Below are 6,000 nucleotides of genomic sequence, written 5' to 3'. Positions count from 1 at the left end.
CTTTCCATAGTTCAACCACAGGTGCAGTGTAGAGTGGTGTGCAGTATGCTCTAAATAGCAACATCTTCACCACATCTGCACACGCACCAATATAACCTGATCCAGCACATTAATGTACATGGCATCTGTTGCGACTGTGATTTAGCTACATGGGGGACTGAAGCTGGTCTTTATTCTTCATATGAAGCACGCATTCTCTTCCAAAAGCAGAGAATGCCATGAGTTAAATCCCTGAAAACTCAAAGTACGTGTCGTTTTTATACTCTGAAGAACAAAGATAAGATCAGGTGCTACAGTCTCATTATTACTTACTTTAATATTCTTGGCTGACATGGCATTCACATTGAATTACATATTACAGTGGGAGTACTCTGCAACGAGATATCTCTGAATATTCAAACTTCTTTGCTGGTCAAAGTAATGTCTGGGTCAAAGTTGCTGCTGGGACGCAAGTCGGGGCTTGATCAACCCCTGGGCGAGGGTGTCTGATGTTGTGAGACCCGAAACACCCGATGACCCCAGGTCACATCACTGAGGATGCGTCCCAGTGCATCTAGAAGTATTTTTCACACATGGATGGTGTGAAAGGTTCTGAGTTCAGAGAATCTAGACACCCATAATTAGTCACAAAGTGCTGGAGTAACTCAGCGGGTCAGGCAGCATCTTTGGAGAACATGGATAGGTGACCTTTCAGGTCAGGACTCTGCTTCAGACTGGTTGTGGTGGGGATGTGGGGAAAAAGCTGCAAGAGAAGAGGGCCAAGACAAATTTGCAAGTGATGTATGAAAACATAGTGAATCTATAAGTAAATATATTAATTGGTTACACAATAATAAACTCAGAAATTGATTACAAATATGTAAAGAGCAAAAGGCCACGCTGTAAGTAAAATTAATTTAAATTTTGAAAGTTAATACAGCCACACAATTTTGCAATCTCACTAAAGATAATCCCCCTTTCCCCCCCCTCCTCCTTCCCCCCCTCCACCTCTCTCTCTCCCCCCCTCACCTCTCTCTCCCCCTCCTCTCTCTCCCCATCCCCTCTCTCTCTCTCTCCCCCTCTCAAACCCCCCCTTTCTCCCTCTCACATCCCCCCCTCTCTCTCCCTCCCGCGCAGCGAGGCTCCAACCGCACCGCAGACATCGCCCCCCCCCCCCCCCCCCCCCCCCCCCGGCCCGGAGAAACGGGCAATCCCGCAACGCAACATTCCACTACTTACCTGAAGTAGACACCGAAGATCTTTGGTGGGCATGAGGCATCGAGGTGATTGTGTGGAGTACAAATGGAGATCTGAACCCGCCCTGGCCCACTGCGCATACGTGGAGAGACAGCATCATTTTGCGTCGTTACTGCGTCACCGGCTTCCCCCAACTGCGCAGGTGCGGATGGTTGCAATTTTCTTCCCTAAAACTTCCAGCGGGCCGGAACCAGAATTTCGGGTAATTTCTGTCAAAGTGGAAACGCTGATAGCGGTCCAATTTTTATTTTCTCTGGATTTTTTTTACTCTGGGGGAAAAAAAACACCTTGGCCGGAGGCCCCCTAGATTTTGAGGCCCTAGGCTTCAGCCTATAGGTAAATCCGGCCCTGCCGAGGCCCCCCTAGATCTCGAGGCCCTAAGCTTAAACTTGTGAAGCTTATACGTAAATCTGGCCCTGATCTGGAAGCGGTTCACCACCTCTACTGTGTATTGGGCCTGTAGATTTGGTCGAGAGGAAAACAGCTTTCAGTCCACTTTTTCCTTGGGGCCTGTAGGCTTAGGCTGCTTCAGGCTAAACCTCACTCGCGTTGCCACCACTGTGATCCGAGCTCAAGGTCTCAAAGGTGCTGTGCACTTCAGTGTCCATGACACTATTGTGCCATTTGTGTTGCACCTGGATGTAATCCAGCTGGCGCTTTTCTTCTGTGCACCGGTCCTGATGTGTCCACAGCTTTCCTCGTCGCTTCTTGAACATGCTGTTGGCTGCTAGGAGACTATACTCCTGGAGAAAGCTGGCTAGGTGTTAACCATTCCGGTTAGTGTTACCAGTGTGATACGTGTAACAGACATCCTCCGGTCCGAGGCGGGCATTGAAGTCCCCAAGCACACCCAGAAAATTGTGCGCAAGTACTCGCTCCATCACAACTTGGAGGACAGAGTAAAATTGTTCCACTTCGGCCACAGGGCTGCTGTTGTGAGGGGAGTAGTATACTATGACAGTGGTGACAGGGTTACCACTAAACTCAAGGACTCGAGGATTGACAGAGTGGACACCCTGGGAGTGGACACCCTCCTTGCTCTCCGACTCAATAGCAGACCCACTCCTCCATGAGCAGAGTTGTTTACAGGACCTCTCCATGCTGACGATGTGATGAGGTCCATGCCACCCGCATTGTCAAACCTGATCTCCACGTCCCGGTGGACACAACGATGCTCTTGAATGCCCAGGACATCAACCCTGCATCTCCAACTGTCACTGAGGAAGACGAGGAGATGGAGACTGTCCTCAGGGATGTACAGATCCACGACAGCCCCTTCACCATGGTGGAGCTGCGTAAAGTGAAGACCTCGCTGAAGCAAGGGAAGAGTCCAGGCCCTGATAACATCCTTCCAGAGGTGTTGAAAAACTGAGCTCGAGGACAATATACGCAACACAGCACTAATGACGAATGACAAGCCAGCACAGTGGTCACAATCCAACATCCTCCCCACCCCCAAATCTGGGAGCCTTAACAGGATTGACAACTATCGTGGCATCAGCTTGACATGTGTCTTGGCCAAGGTCTACAACCACTTGATTCTCAACCGGATTAGGGCTGCTATCGACCCGAAGGTACGTTACAATCAGAATGGTTTCAGAGAGAAGAGGAACACGATTACACAGATCCTTGCCCTCCGAAGAATCATTGAGGAGGTGAAGAATAACACTAATCTGCTGCTCATTTGGGGCATCCGGGCGCTGACGCTACCGTTGCTCATGCTCAAGGGCAGTACTATTGGCCTGCCATGGCCAAGTATATCAAGGCTCGAGTGGCGGCGTGCTCCGAGTGCAACTCCATGGCCCCTCACCAGCAGCGCCAGCCCCTGTTGCAGCAGCCGGCCCCCGACATGCCCTGGTCTTCACTGGCTGCAGATATTTTTGAGTGGCGTGGGAAGCACTACCTGGTGTTGGTGGACTCGTATTCATCCTGGTTTGAAGTGGACCTTCTTCCCACCATCACATCGGAGATGGTCATCGGCAAGCTGCGACGTCACTTTGCTGTCTTTGGTTCCCCGGTCAAGCTCCAGACTGACAACGGCTGTCAATTTACTAGCGCCGAATTTGCTGCCTTCGCTACAAAATGGAACTTTACTCACTTTACTAGCAGCCCTGAATTCCCTCAGAGTAACGGCCTGGCTGAACGTGCTGTGCGCAGCGTGAAGACGTTGCTGGAGCAGTCTCGCTTGTAAAACTGCGATTTTTATCAGGACCTGTTAAATCTGCGAAATGTGTCTAGAGACGGTGTTTTGGGTTCACCTGCTCAGCGGCTCATGTCCCGTGTCCTCCAGCCGCCAATGCCAATCGCTCAGCAGTCGCTTGTGCCGGTGGTACGCCACCCTGACGCGGCCCACCGCCGTATTTCTCAACGCCACGAAATCCAGCGCCGGTCCCACAACAAGTCTTGCCGCCCCCTACCCCCCCCCCTCACGACGGGTCAGGTTGTCCGCTTGCAGACACCTACAGGGTTTTCCAAGCTTGCCACTGTAGTAGGAGTGGCGGACTCACCCCTTTCCTATTTAGTGGACTACGAGGGCACTGTGTACCGTCGCAGTCGCCAACATCTGTTAGCTGTCCGGGAGCCTGCTTCCATTCCCGGAGCCTCCCTCTCCGTGGCTCGACTCTCCTCCTCGGATTGTGCCGCCTAATCCTGTTGTTGTTCGTGCCCCTACCGTGCCTCTCACGGTGCCTCCTGGTTTCGCCTCCCCGGCCGGCATGTCTCCTCCATGTCTTTCGCCTACTGGTTCTTCTTCTTCTTCTTCTTCTTATCCGCCTCGGGAGTCGCCATCTCGCAGTCCACCGGTTTCTGGCCAATCCCCTGTTTTTCTGTCTGATCCGCCGTCCCCACATTGTTCTCCGCCTCTGCCTTTCTCTTTAGGGGAGGGGAGTGAGGGTGAGGGTGCTGTACGGACCCGCTCAGGTAGAGTTGGCCGGCCCCCTGATCGGTATGGCGACTTTGCTTAATATTGTGCTGTTTGATTAAATGATACTGTTACTATGTTGCAGGTTTGTATAATTACCCTGCTGCTGTTTATTCTACGGGAAAGGATGTAGATGGTTATGCATGCAACCAAATATGTAGCTACCTCATTACCATTTGACACTCCCACCTTATGTAGTATAACTGTAGTATCTGCATGCACCCTCCCCCTGTAGATTCCAGTACGTGTGTAGACCAGTTGTGGTCAGTGCTGGGACGTGTGGATGTAGTGTCTTAATAAAGACTTAGTGAAGGACTAAGGACCACGTCTAAGCACCTTTACACTTCCGGCCGTCCAAACCCTCATAGACTTCAAGAAGACTTGTTTCATCGATGCAAAATGATGAGGATTTTGAAGGCTTATGGTATCCCTCCTCGTCTCCCGAGAGCCATTGAGGATATGTACTTGGGCACCACGGCCAAGGTTGTCACCCCGGATGGCGAGAGCAAAGTGTTTGAGATCCTCGCGGGGGTCTTACAGGGAGACACACTGGCATCCTTTCTCTTCGTCATTGTCCTTGATTATGCCATGTGGCAGGCGCTCAACGAACATGAGGACCTCGGCTTCACAATCACCCCAAGGCGTTCGAGAAGAATCGGGCCAGTCAACTTGTCAGACCTTGACTTCGCTGATGACATCGTCCTGCTGTCAGTCCAGATTAGGGAGGCACAGGAGCTGCTTGGCAGGGTCGAGACAGAGTGAGAGAAAGTGGGCCTCCACCTCAATGCCAAGAAGACATGGCGTTCAACATTGGTGACCATGAGCCTCTCAAGACCAGTGGCGGTGCTACTCTCAAGAAAGTGTTGGACTTCAAGTACCTGGGAGCGAGGATGCAGAGCTCGCATGGAAAGCGCTCGCATGGAAAGCCCTCAATAACATGGGGAGAATCTGGACGTCTCTGATGTCTAAGGGTCTCAAACTGAGATTTTCCCATGCAACTGGAGAGACCATATTATTGTACAGGTGTGAAGCATGGACTCTCACTCGAGCACTGTCCAGGTCTCTCGATGGTACCTACACCCGAATGCTCAGAAAAGTTCAAAAAGTCAGTTGGAGGGACCCCATCACCAACGTCCAGCTCTATGGGGAGAATCAACCTCTGACCAAGATCAGGTGGAGAAGGATGAGGCTCGCTGGTCACTGCCACCTCCACCCAGAAATGCCAGCAAACAAGGTTGTGTTTTGGGAACCCACCCATGGAAGACGTGACCTGGGATGGCCAATCAAGACGATGCTGAAGACGTTGATGGGAGAGGCTTGAGTAGAGACAAAAGAGGAGCTTGCCAGCTGCATGGAGGACAGAGATGTGTGGTGCGTCCGTCACCTTGCCCGTCGGAAACCAGCACCACCCCGTCACCAATTAATCTTTGGAATATGCTCATAGTAAATACGTCATCTCTTCCCTTGGGCAGTTTCTTGTGTGCTAGGATAATTGCTGCCAGTGTATTCTGTAGTGATTTAATGGTCCTATGTAGGATCAACAAACTCGGCCACAGATGTAATAGATAAAACTTGACGGAGAAGGTGGATGACTTATTGTATGCCATGCTGTGAATGTAACCTCAGTACAAGGCCAGTTGAACGAAAGTAAGAAATTCAACAATTTGGAATTTTAAATGGTTACACAAAAATTAGCAGTTGGAATGAGAATGTTAATTGTGTTGGAGCAGTCAGTATGAAAACACAGGCTGCATTATGAAAATCCTGATTTCGGAATTTGATGAAATTTTTCTGATTAATGCGATAGAGCTTATAATGAATATAATATCAGCCATTTGGAAGAA

General features: G+C 50.5%; 1 pseudogene; it reads right to left on the bottom strand.

Annotated features, from left to right (window-relative positions):
* Positions 1-1,723: 1,723 nt before the first annotated feature.
* On the bottom strand, positions 1,724-2,680 carry LOC129713632 (craniofacial development protein 2-like; annotated as a pseudogene).
* Between the last annotated feature and the right edge of the window lie 3,320 nt (positions 2,681-6,000).

Source organism: Leucoraja erinacea, chromosome 2 (assembly GCF_028641065.1).
Source record: "Leucoraja erinacea ecotype New England chromosome 2, Leri_hhj_1, whole genome shotgun sequence".
NCBI lineage: Eukaryota > Metazoa > Chordata > Chondrichthyes > Rajiformes > Rajidae > Leucoraja > Leucoraja erinaceus.
This window is presented reverse-complemented; position numbering and strand designations above follow the sequence as displayed.